This window comes from Acinonyx jubatus, chromosome E4, assembly GCF_027475565.1.
Source record: "Acinonyx jubatus isolate Ajub_Pintada_27869175 chromosome E4, VMU_Ajub_asm_v1.0, whole genome shotgun sequence".
NCBI classification, from domain to species: domain Eukaryota; kingdom Metazoa; phylum Chordata; class Mammalia; order Carnivora; family Felidae; genus Acinonyx; species Acinonyx jubatus.
The window spans coordinates 56,961,905-56,983,955 of record NC_069395.1 but is presented as its reverse complement, the minus strand read 5'-3'; the positions used below and the strand labels follow the sequence as shown (position 1 = coordinate 56,983,955).

At 45.7% G+C, this 22,051-nt stretch overlaps 1 long non-coding RNA gene across 10 annotated transcripts in view; it reads right to left on the bottom strand.

The window, feature by feature from the left end:
• Positions 1 to 21,767, bottom strand: part of LOC113595619 (uncharacterized) — a 110,182-nt gene extending 88,415 nt beyond the window's left edge. For 4 of the 10 annotated variants that reach the window (XR_008292911.1, XR_008292919.1, XR_008292920.1 and 1 more), the window contains exon 1: positions 21,402 to 21,741. This is a non-coding gene — a long non-coding RNA (uncharacterized LOC113595619). The other 6 variants (XR_008292918.1, XR_008292921.1, XR_008292913.1 and 3 more) reach the window with 6 other exon arrangements.
• Between the last annotated feature and the right edge of the window lie 284 nt (positions 21,768 to 22,051).

Sequence of the window (22,051 nt, the reverse complement as noted above, 5' to 3'; positions counted from 1 at the left end):
GGAAGGGCGTGAAAAACAGTTAAAAGTATACAAGGGAATAGCCACAATTTTATGTATGTAGATGGATGGATAGACAGATTAAAACGCTGGATGGAAACACACCAAAATATTAACCGCGGTTTCTGAAGAAAAGGTTTGCGGGGGGGGGGGGGGAGGGTTATTTCGTTCTTTCTCCTTGTCTGAGTTTTCCTATTTTCTCAACATGAAACTGTATTAATTTTATAACCAGAAAAAAATTCTTCTTTTTAAGTTGGTAACTAAAGAGAAAATTCCAAGGCAGTAGCTCCGGCAAACTTGAACACAGGGACTTTCAAGTACTGAGAGGTCTTAGGAGCCAAGAGCTCTCCCTCCAGACACCTGCTGGGGTCTGTGTTTTAGAGTTTCCTGACCTCTAGGCCTTCCCTCCCCCCAGGGTCTCCAGGCTTCAAAATTATCTTTCTATCACCCCTCCCTTTGCCGATCACACCTCGCCACCACAGGCATCCATACACAAGTAAACATTTCTATTCCTTCAGTTTCCTTCTGTTAACAAAGATTTAGAAATCACAACCAGAGAGCCCTGGACCAAAGAGATGGTTTTTCTTTGACATCCCTTCCCGAAATTTGTTACTGTTACTTTTAACTGGTTACCAACATTAAAAAAATGAGGACAGATTTTCACTTCCAGAAAGCTGGAGCAGACTTACCTTGTTCCACGCCTCCCACTAAGTACAACTAAAACCTTGAACACTGTACATAAAACAAACAGAAGACTCTAGAAAATAAAAAAGAGAAGCCACGTTGGATAGGAGTCTCAGGACCTGAGAAACAACACGATAGTGAGTTCCAAGAATTTTCTTTTTGGCTCACATATCCCAGGCTTAGAACTAAAGCAATCCTGGGGCGCCTGGGTGGCTCAGTCAGTTAAGCATCCGACTTCAGCTCAGTCGGATCAGCTTCCGACTTCAGCTCAGCTCAGGTCATGATCTCACGGTTCATGAGTTCAAGCCCCGCGTCGGGCTCTGTGCTGACAGCTCGGAGCCTGGAGCCTGCTTCGGATTCTGGGTCTCCCTCTCTCTCTGCTCCTCCCCCACCCATGCTCTGTCTCTCTCTCTCTCTCTCCTTCAAAAATAAGTAAAAACATTAAAAATTTTTTTTGAAAAAAAAAGAAACCTGCAATCCAGAAATGCTCGTGCCAGTAACAGGCGCAAATAACAAAAGCTCCAAGAAAAGCCTGCTTTCTGAAGCCTGAATGACAGAAGGACAGAAGGACAGCCCAACAAGACGCAAAGTGTTTACACGATAACTGCTCTACTCCAGCCAGACACCTCAGAAAAAGATCTGTGGCCCCACCCCCACCCGCTAGTGAGAAGCCTTGATTTCCACTCTTGTGAGGCTCTAACCCCAACCGCCCAACTGGGGTGGTGTCAGAGATGGCCAAGAAGGGAGCCAGGATTTCATCCGCTATGACTGGTAGACAGCCCTCACCTCCCCCTTCATGGAGGGCCTGTCAGGCAGTAATGAGGCGTATCTACCATTCCTCAAAGGAGCGACCCCCCCACTTGAGTGTCAATGGAGGCCAAGTGGTGAGCCTGGCCGAACCTCGCCTTCCACCTTTGCCTGAAAGTGGCAAGATGGCAGCCCGAACCTCCCGCCAAGATGGTGTCAGCAGAGGTCAGAGAAAGGAGTAGATTTAAACAACATCCGGAGCCTCCGAACACAATGCAAAAATGTCCCCGTTCCAATCAAAAGTCACCCATCACCCCCCAAGCCAGGAAGATCTCAAAGGGAATGAAAAAAAGACCTTCCATAGATGCCAACACAGAGATGACAGAAATGTCAGACTTACTCAACAAAGATTTCAAAACTGCCCAAGATAAAAATTCCTCCACAAGCAATTGTGAACGTGCTTGAAACTTATTAAAAAAAAAAAAAAATTTGAAACCCTCACAGTGCCTGGGTGGCTCAGTCGGTTGAGCATCTGACTCTTGACTTGGGCTCAGGTCATGACCCCGGCATCGTGGGATCAAGCCCCACGTTGGGCTCCGTGCTGAGTGTGGAACCTGCTTGAGATTCTCTTTCTCTTTCTCAAATAAAAAACATTTTTAACTAAAAAAAAAAAAAGACCCACAGTTTAGAAAAGATAGAAAGCCTCAGCAAAGAAACAGAAGATACGAAAAAGAACGAAATGGATGTTATAGAACTGAAAAATACAGCAATCAAAATTAAAACTCAGCGTATGGACTTGCCTTAGTTTCTTACTGCTGCCGTGACAAATTATCGCAAACTTCGTTATCTTAAAACAAAACAAATTTGGGGCACCTGGGTGGCTCAGTCGGTTGAGCGTCCGACTTCGGCTCAGGTCATGATCTCACAGCTCGTGAGTTCGAGCCCCGCGTCGGGCTCTGTGCTGACAGCCTGGAGCCTGCTTTGGATTCTGTGTCTCCCTCTCTCTCTCTGCCCCTAACCCACTCACATTCTTTCTCTGTCTCTCTCAAAAATAAATAAACATTAAAAAATTAAAAAAAAAAAACAAATTTAATATCTTACAGTTCTGGAGGTCGGAAGTCCAAAGTGGGTCTCATCGGGCTAAACTCAAGGTGCGTCAAGACTGTGTGACTTCATGGGGACACCAGTGAGGAGTCTATGTCCACCTGCCTGAGGCTGTGCCCTCGTTCCTTGGCTCATGACCCCTTCCCCCGTCTTCAAAGCCAGGAGTCTATGCCAGTCCTTCTCACATGGCATCACACCGACAGTAACTCCCTTGTCCCTCTCTTTCACTTGCAAGGACCCTTGTGGTTTTCTTGGGTGCACCGAGGGAATCCAGGATAATCTCCCCGTCTCAAGATGGTCAGTCACGTCTGTAAAGTCCCTTTTGCCATGGCAAAGGTCATCCATTCACAAGATCTGGGGATGAGGGCGTGAACTTCTCGGAAGAGCCACTGTTCTGCCTGCTCCAGTCTGCCCTCTGGCTCCCAAAGATTCATGCCCGGCCCACAGGCAAAGTGTATTCACCCCACCCTGAGGTCCTCAAAAGTCTCAATCCATTACGGCATAAACGCAAAGACCAAATGCTCATCAACTCAAATTTCCAAATGTCATCATCTCAGTCATTTGCACAGTTATGGGAAGACTCTTAATTACATCCAGCCTGGAGCAAAATTCCTCTCCATCTACGGACCTAGAAACCAAGTCAGCTTCTCCCAAAATGCAGTGATAGGACAGGCATCAGTTACCAAATTATCGACATTCCCACTCAAAACGAAAAAAGGAAGGAAGACGGGAGTTACTACTCCCGACCCATTTTGCAATCCAGCTGGGCAGATTTTAGGTTCTAAGACCTCTGTGGCTCAAGGATCCATTCTGTGAGCTCACAGCCCACAGAACTTCAAGCTCACAGCCTTGAAGTTGTCCTTTCCTTCTGACGGAAGGTAGACTTGTTTGCAGCTGAATAGTGTTATCAGCATAGTTTATATCTATAGAATATCGGGGGGTCTAACAACTCTATAAACTCTTAAGGAAATGTAATTACTAATTTTTTTTTAAGTAAGAGAAATCTTTTTTCATACCGTTTTGTCTAGTTTTAATATCCGAGTAACACTAGCTTCATAAAATACATTGGGAAATGTTCCCTCCTCTTCTGTTTCCTGAAAGAGATTCCATAGAACAGATGTTTGCGTTTATATTTGTGATGAGTACTTGGTGTTCGTAGTTTTCTTCTCTTGTACATGAGGGATTCTTACGAGGATGGAAATATTCTGTACCTCGCCTATATCAATGCCAACCCTCGTTATAATATTGCAAGATGTTACCTTTGGGGGAAACTGGGTAAAGGACCACCAGGGAGCTCTCTATATTATTCCTTACACCTGCGCGCGAATCTACACTTCTTTCACACGAAAAAGCGTAATGAAAAAAATTTAATGCAAGTCTAAATGTTTATCTTCTCTCAAAAAAATCACAAGATTTTTGCAAAAACCACTTGCACGTATGACCGAAATGGGCCACGGTGGAGCGGTGATGCAGCTTGCCAGCTCGCCCCAGTCCCCACTACTCCCTATTGTCTCCCTGTCACCGGGGCTCAGCATTCTCCGTGAGTCAATATCCAGTGGACCCCGCTAACTTTCTCACATGCAGTGAGAGACCCCTGTCTGGCACCTGTGTAGACATTTGAATGCCCCACTTTTGTGGACTTGGAGTCCTGTAAGCAGGGTGGCGGCAAAATTCAGTCGTGCTAAGGCGTGAACTCACGGAAACATCTTAACTCTGTATCTCGTGCCTGAAACATGTGTGCCTGAGACATGATACCATAAGGCGGAAACTTGAAAGTCAGACGGACCTGAGTTAAAATTGTGGTTTTCCCACCTGACCTTGAGCCAATTAGTTGAATTTTCACATTTTCACTTACGAACTGGGAATGATAATACACAATTCAATGTAATCCAAACCTCTAATCCAAACCTGGTGCTGTGAGCACCACAGCATAGGTGCTCAGTTAATATGTTTTCCCCATAACAACAGGATGCCTCTCTCTTTTTTGAAACCAACAGCTTATGCCAAAGGAGTTTGTTTTTCGCTGGAGCGTTGCACGTATATTTGCCGTTACCTGGGAAGGCGCAGGCCGCTTTGCTCAGCATCTCACCAGCGCTATCTCACTATCCTCACGATAACCCTGCACAGAAGGCACCTGTATCATGCCCCTCTCGCCCCTGAGGAATTTGAAGCGTAGAGTTATTTGATTATTTAAGCTTTGGCCAATAATTCCGATTCCAGAATCCAGAGTGTGCTGTGCATTCAACCGCTTTTCCCACTGCCTTGCTTGGCAGAGTTTGGGAGAGGTTTCCGTTCTAGACTCTCCCCAGAGATGAGCCCCTGCTCCGTGCAGGTCCCCCCTTGTTACACCTGTAAGGCTGACAGCGACGACATTGTGGTCGGCCTCGACCTACGGCCTTGGAGAGACTTTGCGAATCCCATCTCTGCTTCGTTTTCTTCCCCTGACGCATGAACTCGCTTGGGATAGACATGTGACTCACCTGCATACAGATTGCACCGTGTTTGAAGGCTTATACATCCTGTGCAGCAAACGCAGACTATTGCTACCTACCAAGGGTATTTTCCTATAGCTGCTTTATTGACATCCCTTTCATAATCCGATGACCTCTTACCGGCACTAATTAATTCCTATTGGCAAAGAGAAGGGGACAAAAACCAGACAGAACAGGCTGAGCGAAATGTCAGCTCTCCCCTGAGGATCGGTTGCTGGCTGAGCTGCTCAGGGGTTTGTCACTCAAGTGACAAGGAACAACAGGATACTCCCTGGCTCCTGCCAGAGTGTCCAGGAGCTTCCCAGGATATGAAACCAGAGAAATGTCTTGAGCTTATTCCTGAATGGCTAAGACGCTCCAGCAGGACAAAGCTGGCCTTGATCCCTGGCTGCCCCACCTCTCAGCTGGGCGAACTTGTTAAAGTTCTTACCCTCTCCCGAAGCCTCAGTTTTCCCATTTTGGAAAATGAGAGCAGAATCAGAGCAATGCCTCCCTTAGAGGGTCTTGGAAGGAAATAAATGAGATGACACAGGAAATGTTTCACCAGAGTGCCTCACACACAGTAAGCCCTCAAAAACATGTTAGTATTACATCAACGGTGGGGTTTTTGCTGATGAACTGGAAAGATTAATAGCCATTAATGTAAGTGGTGGGATTTGCGATATGTTCAGGAAAAAAAAAAAAAATGGTGCCTCCGGTGGTGGTATTTTAGTCATTATCAGGAAAAAAAAAAAAAAAGGCAGGGGAAACTCACTTCCTGCAAAAGTTGTATTCATCAGAGATTCTCTGCGTTTGATATTTAAAAATCAAACCATGTTTCCTATTAGATTATAATTCCAGAAATGTTCTCTGTTCAATTTTGATAAATAGAACTGTCCTCTTAAAATAATGTACCGGCTTCACCTGTTGCTAGCTTTGCGACCTTGGGCAACACTGTTTGTCAGTTTTCTCATCCCTAAGGTTCCGCTCTGGAGTCCCCTGAGACAATGGACGTGGAGGTTCTTTGTAAAAGTGTAAAATCCCCTGCAGAAATGCTAGGTTACAATGGCTCCACACCTACCCTTAGCTGTGTTTCCTCAGATGTTTGCAAACTATACGTTCAATTAGGAAACAACAACTTGGGGCGCCTGGGTGACTAAGTTAGTTAAGCGTCGGGTTCTCGATCTCGGCTCAGGTCTCGATCTCATGTCGGCACGGAGACTGCTTGGGATTCTCTCTCTCCCTCTCTCCTTGCCCCTCCCTCCTCTCAAAAATAAACCAACATTAAAAAAAATAAGTCTTAGGGGCGCCTGGGTGGCTCAGTCGGTTAAGCGTCCGACTTCAGCTCAGGTCACGATATCGCGGTCCGCGAGTTCGAGCCCCGTGTTGGGCTCTGGGCCAGTGGCTCAGAGCTTGGAGCCTGTTTCCGATTCTGTGTCTCCCTCTCTCTCTGCCCCTCCCCCATTCATGCTCTGTCTCTCTCTGTCTCAAAAATAAATAAACGTTAAAAAAAATTTAAAAAAAAATAAGTTTTAGAAAAGGAAATCAAAACAACAACCCGATTGTCCTCTTCAGTTTGATTTTTACATATTACCTTAAAGGAAGGCACAACTTTGGAGAAAACCAAGCTCGCCAGGCACAAGTACGGAACACAAAGGAGAACATGTGACCAATTTCATCTCAATCTTTGGAAGGTGAGAAAATTCCCTCCGTTTTCCAGAAAGCAATTCTGAGGGGTTATCACAGAATCAGCCTCCTTGACATCAGTCTCTCTTATTTCCCAGACAGCCTGAAACAAATCCCCGAACTAATCCCAACCTGGAGGTTTTCGTTTTATTGCTCTCCTCTCAAGAATTGCCAGGAGTCCCTAACTGTCTATGTAAAAAGCTCCGGCCCCAGCGCCTGGCATCTGTCCTGCTTTGCAACATGGTCCCACGCCTTTTCTCTAAGCTGGTGCTCGCCATTCTCCACAATCTGCACCTTCAACTCTGTCCCTGATGCGACGTCCCGTGGACAGTACACACTTGCCTCCCACTCCAAACCCTCCACCTGCGCCCATCCTTTGCTGTTTCACTGATGTGAATCCTACCTACCCCTGGTTATTTTCAGCCCACCTATGTTTTTGCAGATGACCTGGTCATCGATACAGAAAATCCAAATGGATCAAGGACAGCGACAGCAACAATAACCAAAACTCCTGAAACCAATAAGCGGTTATAGCAAGGTTGGAGGATGTTAATGCACAGAAGGTGGGCGCCTGGGCGGCTCAGTCGGCAGAGTCTCCGACTTCAGCTCAGGTCATGATCTCGCCGTCCGTGAGTTCGAGCCCCGCACCCGGCTCCGTGCTGACAGCTTGGAGCCCGGAGCCTGCTTCGGATTCTGTGTCTCCCTCTCTCTCCGCCCCTCCCCTGCTTGCACTCTGTCTCTCTCTCTCTCTCTCTCTCTCTCTCTCTCAAAAATAAGCATTAAAAAAATTTTAATTATCATATGCCAGTGATGACAACGCGAAAATCAAAATGAAAACCACAATACCGTTTCCTCTGAGTTCAGGAATGAGACCAGGATGTCCCCTCTCACCACTTTCATTCAACATAGTACTGGAAGTCCTAGCCACAGCAAGTAGACAAAACAAGGAAATCAAGGCACTCAAACTGGTAAGGAGAAAGTAAAACTCTCACGATTTGCAGGTGACATTATATTATGTATAGAAAACCCTAAAGACGCAATCAAAAAATGAAGAGACCTGATAACTGAACTCAGTGAACTCACTGGATAAAAAATCAATGCACAGAAGTCTTTTTGCATTCCTATACACTAGCAATAAGGCAGGAGAAAGAGAGATTAAGAAAACCAACGATCCCATTGGCAATTGTACTAAAATCAATAACGTACCAAGGAATAAACAACCGAAGAGGTGAGAGATCTGTACTGTGGGAAAACTGGAAAACACTGATGAAAGAAATTCAAGACAATTCAAAGACATAGAAAGACATCCCGTGCTCATGGGTTAGAAGAACAAATATTATTAAAATGTCTATACTTCCCAAAGCAATCTACAGGTTTGATGCAACCCCCATAAAAATACCAATAGCACTTTCCACAGAACTAAAACAGACAATCCTAAAACGTGTATGGAGCCACAGAAGACCTCCAAAAGTCAACTGATCTCGACAAAGAAAAACAGAACAACAGGTATTACAGTTCCAGATTTCAAATTGTAGTCCAAAGTGGTAGTAATTTAAACAGCAGGATGCTGGCTTTGGACGCAAAAATGGACGCACAGATCAACAGAACAGACTAGAAAGCCCCGAAATAAACCCATAATCACATCTCCAATTAATTTTTGACCAAGGAGGAATGCGCATCCGATGGGAAAAAAGGGTCTCTTCAACAAACGGTGTTGGGAAAACTAGACAAGAACGTGCAAAACAATGAAATTGGACCGCTTTCTTTCACCATACACAAAAATAAACTCAGATTAAAGACCTAAATGTGAGACCTGAAACCATAAAAATCTTCGAAGTGAGAACAGGCAATCATTTCTCTGAGAAATCGACCATAGCAACATTTTTCTAGATATGTCTCCTGAGGCAAGGGAAACAAAATAAAAAATGGACTATTGGGACTGCATCAAAACAAAAACCCTCTGCACGGCGAAGGAAGCATTCGGCACAAGTAAAAGGCAGCCTATGGAGTGAGAGAAGGTATTTGCAAATGGCATGTCCGATAAAGGGCTAGCATCCAAAGCACATAAAGAATTTATGAAACTCAACACCCAAAAAAACAAAATAATCAAATTTAAAAATGGCCCGAAGGCACGAACAGATACCTCTCCAAAGAAGACCTCCAGGGGGCCAACAGGCACACGACGAGATGCGCCACATCCCTCCTCATCAGGGAAGTGCAAATCAAAACCACAATGAGAGACCACCTCACGCCGGTGAGCCGAGCTAAAATCAAAACAAGACATTACAAGTGTTGGCGAGGACGTGGAGAAAAAGAAAGCACTGTTGGTGGGAACGCAAACCGGTGCAGCCACTGTGGAGAAGAGTACGGAGCGTCCTCAAAAAACGAAAATCGCACTACCCTACGATCCAGGAATCACCCTCTTGGGACACGATGGAAGCAGCCCTAGTGTCCATTGGTAGATGAACGGACAAAGAAGATGAGTGGACGAAGAAGATGAATGGGCAAAGCCATAAAAAAGAATAATATCTTGCCATTTGCTAAACCGATGAGAGCATAATGCTACACAAAATGAGTCAGAGAAAGACAAACACCGTATGATCTTATTTGCAGAATCTAAGGAACAAAACAAGTGAACAAAGGAAAAGGAGAGAGAGGCAAACCAAGAGACAGCCTCCTCACTACAGAGAACACACTGATGGTTACTAGAGGGGAGGTGGGGGGGAGGCGAGGGGGGTGAGATAGGTGATGGGGATTAAGGAGTGCACTTGTCATGATGCAAACATAATAATAAAAAAATGAAATAAGGTTATTGTAACAGAAAAGACTTCAGATGAAAGGTGAATTTATTATTTACTTATTTATTTATTGACTGTATTCATTCAATAAATTTTTGAGTTCCAAATGGGAAAAAAAAAAACAAACCACGATACCATTTACATTACTTCCCAAAATGAAATTCTTAGGTATAAATCTAACACTGCATGTACAGGAGCTCTACCTTAACTTCCTGGAAAGATCTAGATGGTTACTGCTGTATGACTTATCTCGGTGGGACAAGTTTGAAAAGTCAACAGTGTTTGGAGTGGGGATTATTCGGATTCTTGTTTTTTTTTTTTTTTTTTAACTTTGGTACATCGATCTATCTAAACCTGGTGGGGAGAATTGTCCCCAGGGTCTCACAACCCCCCCCCCCGCCGCTTGCCACTGTGCCCTCCGTGCTGTCCCATCTCTTCTGTCCTCACTCTGATACCAGAGTGCAGCAATGCCCACAGCTACCCCAGCTCTGGCCCTCGCACCCCTTTCACAAAATAACTCGTGACCGGATCTCCTCAGCTATCCACTATAGCTTAGGAACTGATGCCACTGGGAAGGATGTACCCCTAACCATTTTTGGTTTTAAGCATGGAGATGTTGGGAAGGGACACGCACCCACCGCGGAATACATAACGCATTACGACCAAAGTGTAAAGCAACCTCTGTGAGTTGCCATGTTGGGAAGGAGGGATGGCCGGGCAGTGGCTTCAACCACAGGATGGGGACTGTGGGGGACAGGGCGGGACCTCATTTCCTCTGCCCCTGTTGGCTATTAGAGACCTGTGCGTGTGTCTAAAGAAAGTGATTATCTTTTGTATGTAAATATTAAAAATGATTCCAAAAGTATGTAGGAGATCTCTATGAGGAAAACCACAAAACTGATGAAAGAAATCAAAGAATGAAATAATTGGAAAGACAGTCCATGAACATGGATAGGCAGACTCAATCTTGTCAAAATGTCAATCCTCCTCAACTTCATCTGTAGATTCGGTGCAATCCAAATCAAAAGCCCAGCAAGTTATTTTGTGGACATTGACAAACTGATTCTAAAATGTATATCAAAAGACCCATAATAGCCAACACAGTGTTGAAGGAGAAGGAAGTCAGAGGACTGAGGTAGCTGACTTCAAGACCTACAGTGGTACTATAATAATCAAGACGGTGTGGTATTAACAAAAGAACAGAAAATAAAAAAATTAATTGAACAGGATAGAAATAGGCGCACATAAGAATAGTCAACTGACCTTTGGCAAAGGAGCAAAGACCATATAACGGAGCAAAGATAGCCTTTTTGACAAATGGTGCTAAAACTGGACATCCATATGCCAAAAAAAAAAAAAAAAAAAAGAATCTAGACACAGACCTTACACCCTTCACCAAAATTAACTCAAAATGGATTAGAGGGGCACCTGGGTGGCTCAGCTGGTTCAACATCTTATGGTTCATGAGTTAGAACCCCTCATCGAGCTCTCTGCTGTCAGTGTGGAGCCCGCGTTGTATCCTCTGTCTCCCTCTCTCTCTGCCTCTCTCTCTCTCTTTCTCTCAAAATGACACAAGCATCTTAAAAAATGGATCAGAGACCTAAATGTAAAACACAAAAGTCCAAAGGTCCCGGAAGGTCACACAGAAGAGTTGGATGATGCCGGATATGGGGATGACTTTTTAGACAACACCAAAGGCGCGATCCATGAAAGTAACAGTTGATGAGCCGAACTTCATTAAAATTAATAAGAATGTCTGCTCTGCAAAAGACACTGTCAAGGGAACAAGAAGACAAGCAACAGGCTGAGAGAAAATATTTGCGAAAGGCACATATGACAAAGAGCTAGTATGTAAAATATGCAGAGAACGTTTAAAACTCAACAACAAGAAGAAACCCCCCAAACGACCCAAATAGGACAATGGGCCAAGTCTTAGCAGGCACCTCACCAAAAAAGATATACAGATGGCAATTAGGGTGTGTGAAAATAAACTCCACATCGTCTCTCATCATGGAAATACAAACTAAAATGACAACACGATACCACCCCATCCCTATCGGAATGGCCGAAATCCAGAACACCGACAATACCAAATGCTGGTGAAGATGTGAAAAAACAGACACTCACATTCATTGCCAGTGGGAATACAAAATAGCACAGCTACTATCGAAGGCAGTTTGACAATTGCTTACAAAGCTAAACACACTTTTACCTCATTTACCCAAAGGAATTGAAAACTTATATCCACGCAAAAACCTGCACGTAGAGTTTACGGCAGCTTCATTCATAATTGCCAAGAATTGGGTACAAACCAAGATGCCCTTCCCTTCAGTCGGTGAATGGATAAATAAACCGTGCGACATCCAGACAATGGAATATTATTCGGCGCTGAAAAGAAACGAACTACTAAGCTATGGAAAGGCATAGAAAAACCTTAAATGCCTATCATTGCCGAGTTGAAAGAAGCCAATCTGAAAAGGCTTCATACGGTGTGACTTCAGCTATACGACCTTCTGGAAAAGGAGAAACTCTGGAGACAGTGAAGAGACCCATGATTGGCAAGATTCGGCTGGGGAAAGGAGGTGACAGCAGGGACCAACAGTCACGACGCAGAGGACTTTTAGGGCAGTCACAGTACTCTGTACGATGCCATAATGACGGATGCATGCCACCATCTATCTGTCCAAACCCATACTACGTCCAATACCCAAAGTGAACCCTGATGTAAACGATGGACTTTGAGTGGTTCAGTTGTACCAATACGGTTTCACTAGTTGTAACAAGCGTAGCACTCTGCGGGGCAAGGGGTTGTGCAGGTGTGGGGGCAGACTGGGTGTGGGAAAATCTTTGTACCTTCCTCTTAATTTTGCTGTGAACCTAAAACTGTTCTAAAAAATAGTCTCTTAAAATATAATGGGCTTGGCTGTGGGAGTGCAGGGGAAAAAATAACTCACAGATGGTGGGGGGTGGGTACCACTTTTCTTCAGGGCAGTTTGAAGATGTACATCAACAGCCTTCAAGTAAGAATGGCCTCCGACCAAGCAATTCCTAGAAACTTACCGCAGGTAACCTTCTATTCTGTCCTAATAGTTCTATGTGCCTTGTAGAGAAGACGTACGTTATTTTTTCAGTTTTCAACGTCTTTAATATGAGTCAATAACGGGAGAAGACAGAGATTGTTAGGACTGTAGCGCGTGTGTGGCAAAGACGAGGTTCTGAACGCGTTCTGCATATCTGGGGTCAGCTACTTTGCGCGATAGATGTGTACAAATTGAGCTGAGTTCTCCATTATGCTAATGGAAGAAAAGTCTGCAAGAAGCACAAAGAATCGTTTAATAACGTGAGTAGCTATCGCCTCGTGTGTCCGTTTTAGAAGTTCACATCATTTCAACTTTTAGATTCGCTCAAAGCCAAAAACGCCCAAGTCATTATTCTCTTGTAATGTCCCGGTCAAATTGTTAAGGGCGGTCATTCTAAGAGAGCCCTAGCTGTGTGTTGTGTTTTCACCGTCTCGATTTACCGGGTGCAATCACTTTCTCAGCCATTCTGGGGGCAGCCTCAAAGGGAAGGATTCACGTGCTAGCAGAATTTGGTTGATCTCTGGAATAAGCGAAACTCGTATACAGAAGCAGTCAGATTTAGTCTGCTTCTAACACGCTCTGATCAGGAGACCAAGCAATCTCCAGGTAGAGAAAAACAAAGAAAGCAGACACGTGTGGGTACAATCGACCGCTCAGAACATTCCTTGAAACACACAGAATAAAAACATCTAGAGTGCACCTATCTCCAGAATGCTTGAGCTGTGGCTGTGCGTCACCTTGGCCCGGCGCTGTCCCAGCTGAAAGAAAGAGCGAAACAGGCTCCGAGAGAGTGACTCACCCAAAGTCATGTCCAACATCAGTGGTGAGGTTGCGATTAGAGTCCGTCGTCTCCCAGAAGCGCCAGTAGTTCTCACAAGTAAAACAGACAGTGTGGTGTAAGGAAAACACTACCAGACTAGGAGTCAGGAAACCCGGGATTCCAAGTTGGCTTCGTCACTGAATCAGCCACGTGTCTTTGGGCAGACGACTACCCTTTGGGGACTGTGCCTCTTTGCCTACAATATGAGGAGGTTCTACTAGAAAGCACCAGAGAGCTCTGCAGATCTAACAGCCTGTAGTTTCTAAGTAGCTCCTTCCTTCCCCTTCCTGTCCTTTCAGATTGAGACCTCGCAGGCACTCTCGCCCCTCCAGTCTCTTTTCCATCCACAGTTCCCGGGGGCACACCTCTTCTGCAAGGTCCAGAAGCTTCTGCAAGGTCAGAAGGATGCATCCAAGCTTCTGCAAGGTCAGAAGGATGCCCCGTGAGCTGTGGAGCAGGTGCTAAAGCATTTCTCATGTTGCTGAGACTATTTTAGCGAGAGTCATGTTATTTTTTTTTTCTGCCTAAATGGATTAACTAGGCACACATACGTCTGTAGACAGAACACCATTGAATACACTTCGCAGAGTACATAGCAGCTTAATTTTCCTTAAACAGACATCAAGTGCCTGTAGATGTAGGAGGAGGCCAGGAAAGACGATTTCCTGAGGCAGCCTGCCTCTCCCACAGGAAGGGGCTACCCAGGTCCTGACCCAGAGAGGAGGAAGAACACGGGGACGGAAAGAGGGGGTTCTGCCACATTCAGCTAAGCCAAATCGCAGACCAAGGGAAAGGAGAGACAGACAGAACTGGGTTGTGTTATCAATCAATTTTCAACCTCGGTTAACTTTATTGGCATGACAAGGTAGACGCACTGCCAAAGTCAATTAGATCTGTGTGCCTAAGGCAGGCTCTGGTGCTAATGGGAGGTTTTAATGCCAGACATTCTGTCCTCCGAATGTTTCCTAATGTCCTTCCTTCTTTGTCTCCAGCTGCCACATGTTGTGGGTATGATCTTGCTACTGAAGGTCACGGGACTAAGCTTTGGGCACCGAAACCAAGCTCATGAGAAGGGCCTTCTTTCCCGAAACTCTTAGTATAAAAGAGTTTGAAAAACCCTGTGAATTTGTGTTTTTGTTTTATTTAACATACGGTACCCAATAATAAAAATAAACAAGTCTTTTTAGGTAGGCTATTGTTAAAATAGTTCACTTCCTATGCAGGTTTTTAAAGTAAAAGATGCTCACCAAGAAAACGACCTAAAATTTCTTTATCAAAAATGCTTGCTATAATGTTTACATTTTCAGTTGGCATATAATTAAGCTGTTAATATCTAGGATCTTTATGAAAAGCATAAATCTTATGGGCAATCTTATGGGCAAAACATTACCCTCACCCGGTAGCAGCATGCACTAATGATAAGAGTTATTATTTCTTGTGAGCTTCCTGTATTAAATAATTGACTAAATGCATGTATCCCTGTAAAATCTGGAATATTTAAGATGTAAGCAACCTACTAAACCTGTTAGTGTAATTCCCCTAATTTTACAAAAACTGAGATCCAGGCATTTTTGTTTTCCCCCCGTCCTGAGGAGAAATAGGGAAATGACTTTTTTCTGGTTGGACAAAGTTTTTTTTTTTTTTTTTTTTCAGGATCTTAGTGGCCCAGATATGTACTATATTATTCCTACCAGGACCCCAGCCCAAGCTTCCAGGCCAAGAAGCATTTATAGGCGATAGATAAAATCAGATCATGAGCAGACCGAGACGCGGGCCAGCAAGTACGTGATAATGGCTAAGCTTAATGTTTAAACAAGTATTTGTTTTAAAGGAGGCAAAAGGTGACAGTATTACATATGTTTCAGATATGATATAGATACGGCATGCCCAGATACAACACAGGTATGGCAAAAGCCTACAATTTGGAGCACACGATCTTATGGGCAAAACATTACCCTCACCTGGTGGCAGCATGCACTAATGATAAGAGCTATTATTTCTTGTGAGCTTCCTGTATTAAATAATTGACTAAATGCATGTATCCCTGTAAAATCTGGAATATTTAAGATGTAAGCAACCTACTAAACCTGTTAGTGTAATTCCTCTGATCTTACAAAAACCGAGATCCAGACATTTTTGTTTGCGCGTTTGCTTAAGGGCAACGTTTAACGACTAAGATGATACTTGAATTCAGGTCTCTCAGCTCTCAGAACAGTGAATGCCCCATTACACAAGGATCTTATTGCATACTTGGATTCTGTACTTTGCCCTTGACATATTCATAAAAGCTAAAACTGAAGTCTAGAAAGAGGTCAGTGTCCATCAGCAATAAATAAACCGCTACATTTTGCCTATTGTCCACTTCCAGCCATTTACTTGTTCATTTGACAGTTCCTCTCAGGAAAGGCGCTTGTTGGTTCATCAGTAGGGTTGATTGATTAAAGATACCCTGCAATTTAATTTAACAACCAAGGAGTACTCAAGGCCGTCTTCATTCTGTCGGTTTAATAAGCATTTGCAAAGGAAGGTCATCGTTCTTGCTAACACAATCACAGCATCAGTCAAATGAGGAAGAAGATGTATATATATCGTATGATGTGTGTGTATCATGTATACATGATCTATACGATATATGTGTTATATATGATATATATGTTATATATTATATATGTTGTATACGTGTGGGTATGTGAGCCGTATATATGTACATTTATATGCATATAAATATGTATACTCTTATCTTCTAAATGTTTGAGTAGTTCTCCAAAAGTTGCCTTTATCAAAGTGATTCTGCATGGCTAGTGAGAGTAGGATAGTGGGACAGACTCGTCTCTGGACTTTTCTTCCCCCCCTAGTCAAAGTTCTCTGAGCCAGGCCCTTAAGCATTTCTCTGCACTCTAAGCGTGTTATGTTTGGGATCCCGTCAAATTCCGTTTGAAAGGTGTCCAACTGAAGGGACCGGGGTGATATCAGGGACCGGGGTGAACCAGGATCTCCATCTCTAAGCACTGGGAGAGCTATATTATCCGGAAGAGTAGTGCATCATACCTTGATCAGGGAAGTTAAAATATTCTCCAAGATACTCTGTTTATAAGACATTTTCCAAATTGCATTCCAGTTGCAGAAATATTTTTGGCAAGTAAGCCGCAGGGGGCTGAGAGCCTGGTCCGTGCCAGCTTGACTGACTCCAACAGCCAGGGTGGAAGGTCTGGGCTGGAAGAGGACGGGCGAGCGCCCGCACGAGGGGAGGGAACGCCCGCTGGCCAGCCGGCCTTGGGCCCCTGAGCACCTCTGATTTGCTCTCCAGACTCCAAGGACAGTGTTGCTACACTGAAAGGTACCAGTTACCGACAGAGACGGTGAGAGGAGGAGGAAGAGGAACCAGGGACCGAGGCCCCCCGGATAAGCTACGCCCCGAGGCCCAGCGAGGGCGGAGCAGGAGGATGGGATCCACCTAGGGTTGTCCTAGAGTCCACACGGGAGCCAGCCTCCTACCACAGCTACCCCTTGCTGCCACTGCCATCTGGCCCGGCACTTGTGGCCAGGTCTTGGTGTTTCCGTGGAACAGAAACAATTTCACCCGAGAGCGGAACAGGCCACCCCGTGACGGCGATGAAGCGAGTTCCAGACAAGAGGGCTCTGTGATGTGTCTGAACAGACAAGAACGCGGGCATTGTCGAAACCCCCAAACGAGCCAACATCCCCTTCCTGACTAGCAGGAATGACTGCCGTTTCTGTCCCGATCGCGTCTCTCGCCTTCCTCCCAACCTCCCCATCGCGGTGATCTCTGCTCTCTGGCAGCATCCGATTCATAGCAAAGTCGGCTTCCCGAAGCCCCGCCCCAAATCACCCCAACACGAGCCAGCCCAAGCCCCTCCTAAGTCCTCTCTAACACCTCCTTGCCCACAGCGTACCGTCTGTCTCCATGCAATGAGCCATAACCACCCCTGGGTTCGGCTACAGGTGTCTCCCTGCCGGCCTGTAGCCGGAGGGTCAGATGACAACGTTTGTCTGCTCTGTGCCGACCAACGGGGGACCTGGGAGAGCCACCTTTTTAGTGTGAAAGTCTCCAACTCCTACCCGTTCAAAAAGTCCCTTCAACAGTGAGCAAACCAACGTCCTGGCCAAAACTCTGCTCGTAAGCTGTGTGGCAAATGTCTTCCTTTAGATAGAATATGTGTTTCTTTCTCCTCCTTCTTCTTTTTTTTTAATATTTATGGGAGGGGCAGAGAGAGAGGGAGAGAGAGAATCCCAAGCAGGCTCCACACTGTCAAGTGCAGAGCCCAATGCGGGGTTCGAACTCACGAACCCAAACCAACATCCAGAGGCAGACCCGGGTGACCAACCAGGTGCCCCAGGTATGTGTTTCTTAACACCAGGAAGAGTGAGAATGAAGCCTGGAAAGACGTGAGAGAGCCAAACCATAGTATTTTATAGCCCATGTTAAAGAGAAAATCGTATATATTTACTGTTTTGTATATTTGTAATTTTTAAGAGAATTGGGCAAATTAGAATGGTCGCCTCATAATGCCACTTTAAAATACAATTGAGTAACGAATGCGGAGTTTTACGATTTTAAGTTGAATTCTTACTAACTTTATTGGAACATATAAGACAACTCTGCAACCTTGTATTTATAAATTTAAGGGCTCAAATGTATGTAAGTATGAAAGTACTCCGGAAAGCTTTGTCTGATCATTCAAATAGATATGCATATATACGTGTGTGTGCTGTATATATGTACATGCGTATATGAATGTGTACATAAAATTTGGAATTACGGCTCAACATGTTAAGAGGTAATTACCACACTTTATTCGTAGGCCCTTTAGGAATGATTGCTAAGCTCTGTTAGACTAAGAAATAAAATAATTACATCTGTAAGCTGAACAAAAATAAACTATATTTTTCTAATTTTAACTTTAATAAGTAGAATATTAATTTTTAACCCAAAGCGTAAACCTTCAAAATATTGTTTTCTACATACAACAGACACTAGACAGAAGACGTCCAGGAACTCATGTGAGCATAAGCAAACGCCCTGCTGTGTGGTTAAGGGCTGGGACGGGGAAAGATAAAATGCTACATGGCAACCAGCCGGAGGGGCCAGGAGGCGCGGGACCCTCAAGGAAGACGAATAGGGAGCCAAGAAAAAGGTGTGAGGACAGAGGGAGGGAAGGAGGGTGGAGCCACACAACTGTCACTCATTTACAAATACTGAGTGCCTATGGCACAAAGCTAGGGGCCAGAAGGGCCACCCGGACACCCCTGTAAATCAAACATTTTAAACCTTCCTGAGGCTCAACCACTCGAGTTACCAAACTACAACCCCTTAACCCAGGGGGGGCCCCTGAAGCCCGTGAAGGTGGACAAGAAGCGATGTAGGAACCAGCATGATTGTTCGGGAAGGACCCTGAGGACCCACACGGGATAGACCTTACCTCTCAGGGCTGCCAAGTGTTGGCTGAATCTTCTGCAGATCACAGGTCTTTGCAAAAGAGAAGATAGATCCTATTTTCTAAAGACCAAATGGGGAGTGAAGAGGTTGGCGGGCGGGGGGCAGAGGGACAGAAGGTCTAGGAGGGTGAGACGCCGGGACCAGGGTTGGTAAACTCCGACTAAAAAGGAATGAGGCCGGAAACGACTCCCGGATGAAGGAGTTCGAGATCGCTGCGACCCACCTCAAGGTTTACGCCTCTACAGAGGCTGTGGCTTTACCCATACAAAGTGTTCTGTAAACAACACCAAAAAGAGAAAAAAAAAAATGGCAGATCGGGGATTCACAGAACTCATTTTCAAGTAACCAGGCTGTAGCCTTCAAATAAATCTACCCCACCTTTCACGTCTAATGGAACAGGTGTGTGTCTCAGGGCGGATGGTTCGAGATGCTTTCCCTCTGACGGTCCTAGGGGCACTGTGAAATGGGTTTAAAGAACCACTTCCATCAATGGGTGTAGACCCTCTATATGTGTGTGCCGTCCTTTTTGTCTGAGGTTATCAGAACATCGAAGCCTCTCGTTCCTGGGAATAGCGTCTGGGATTGTCTGGTGACTATGTGGCTATGAGGGCCCTGAACATTATCTTCAAATCTCCATAGAAGAATCGCCCCTGTGTTTCATGTCAACAATAGTTGAGCCAAACTGCCTCTGACGTCCCTGGAGTTATCTGATCACCCAGATGACACTGAGCAGAGCTAGATGCTAGGACTCGGCAGCTCAGCCCTAACATCTGCCCGAGGCCAGCAGTGAGGGCTCCAGGCGTCCCTCCAGTCCATCCAGTCCACCATCTGTCGCCGGTTCACCATGCCACCTTGGGTCACTGAGGCCCCCATTCTGTGCCATCTGTGAGATGCGTATAATAGCACGCCCGGTCCTTCTGTCCCGCCTCTGCCGTCTCCTGCTCATGCTCTCCCTCCCTCCCTGCTTCCCTTCCTCCCTCTCTCCCTCCCTCTCTCCCTTCCTTCTCCTCCTCCTTCTTCCTCTCATTCTCCCTTCCTCCCTCTCTCCGTCCCTCTGTCCTTCTCTCTCTCTCTTCTGCAGAAGATAATGCGTCTGAAGTGCTTTGAGCTCCTTGGAGATAGAAGGTCTATAAATATAAGCTGTTATCACTGTTACCATGGAAACACTCCCAGAGAGCTGTGCTCCATTCCTGTGTTTGCTGGGCATCATTCTGGCCTTCTTGCCCTGCTGGCTTCTCGAGGGTGTTAAAACAATCAGTGATTTTATAAAGCGCTGCGGCCAGGTAGGGGGTGGGGACCCAGGGCGGAACTTATTGGGGTTTTTTGGGTTTTTTTTCATGTCAATCTTGAAAAATGGTACTTCTATCTGCTAAGGTAGAGGGTCATGCAAAATTGGCCAAGGTCAGCTATGAATCCAAGGATGCCGGTGATGACACCCAACCAAGGACCCTAATCGATAACAAGGTTTGGGCAAGCAGGAATTCCAATGAGCTTCAGAAATAACATCACCTCCATTTCCTAATTTGCTCTGAGTCCTGATTGAGTCCTCAGCTTCAGAACTATGGCTAGCAAAACGTTGAGGTTAAGAGTCAGAGCCTTTCTGCCAGTCTGTGGCCTTCTGGAAAGCAGGAGCTATGCCTTTTTCATCATGGCCTTTGCAAGGCCTCGTACGGTACCTGGCACACAGCAGGGTCTGGACAGAGGTTTGTGAAGAAAGACGAGTACGTGGCCACCACCTTCTATGACGCAGCTGGACGTGCCACTGGGTAAGACAAATGCCACAAGTGTTGGCTTGGACCCAGGTCCCAGCGTATGCTTTCTGCCCCCCACCCCACCCCCATCCCCATCAGTGAGGCAATGATGTTACTTCAGTTCTGATTTCACGCGCGGTCCTGGGAAAGTTGCTCTACAGCTCAAAGCCTGATATGGGAGAGTAACGCGACCAAATTGTTAACCAAACAACTGCGAAAGGTCCCGTGCAAGAAGGAAGGAGTGAAAGCCGTGGGAAAGGTCATGGAGAGTTTGGAGGCAAAGCTATGAGCTCGAGGGCGGTTTTCCAGGCCTCAGATGAGCAAAAGCAAGGAAATCAGAATGAGCTTTGCAGTCAAACCAACCAAAGAATTCAGTGCCTGGGCCCTGCCACTCACCAAACGCCCTGAGCCTCAAGACTCCCGTGTGTAAAATCAGAATAGCAGCCCTTACCTCGTGGGTCTGAGGTGATGGTCAAAAGAAATAAGTATGTGAACCCACAGCCTAGCAGCTGGCCCCGGTCAATGATTAACCCGGGTTCATTCCATTTCAGTACTTTCGCAACGTGCATGAAGAAAGCAGACTATTTTGAATAGTGCATTTACAAGTTTGTTCTAAAGGCCAGGTAGATTTCAGATTCCTCCCGAGGTGGGGCAGGGGGTACGCCTGCCTTTGAGCAGGGGAGCGGGGAGCCCTCTGTGGGAGAGAGAAACCGCAGGGGCGCACCCAGGGAGCCAAGCAGGGCAGTTACATCATTACAGAGACCGCTGCAAACCGAAGGTGCAGAGCGGCTCGTCTGAAACTTACTAAGAATCTCAAGGGGGCCACGGCTGACCTCGGTGACTGCACGGGGTTGCCCACCCACCGAGCCGGGGCGGCGGTGGGGTCACCGATCTGGCCCCCGGCACCACCAGAGAAGCTCAGGCTGATGAAGTAAGCAGAGCCAGGTTCACGACGTTAACCAGGTGCTGCTTTGGTGATCGCGGCGGGCCTCAGGCAGTCCGAGAGAGGCTGAATCGGGGCTGAATTCCTCAGGCTGCTTGGGGGACGCTGGATCTGTCTCGTAAACTACACCTAAGCTGTCGTGAAGGTCATTTCAGGAGGAAAAAGCTCATAAAACGGTGAAACTCCACGTGGAGCAATTAATGATTGCATAAAATGTGCTCAGAGGTTCAGGGTGTTCTTGTGTCCTTGTGCACCGGGGCGGAGGTGAGGTCAGATTACAAAGCACATAAAGACATTCGCCATTTGCTCAACTGCTATTGAATAATCTCCTGCTGAATACGAGACACCTAGGCCCTGTCTAGGAAACAGATTATTTTTACGATGTCTAAAGTCCCTTTCAGTTCTAGCATCTGAGGATTCCTTGACAAAGACGAGGGACCTACCTTTAAGAAACTTAAGTCTAGTGCAATAACAACACGAAATTAAAATCGCTCTGCACGGGGGCACCTGGG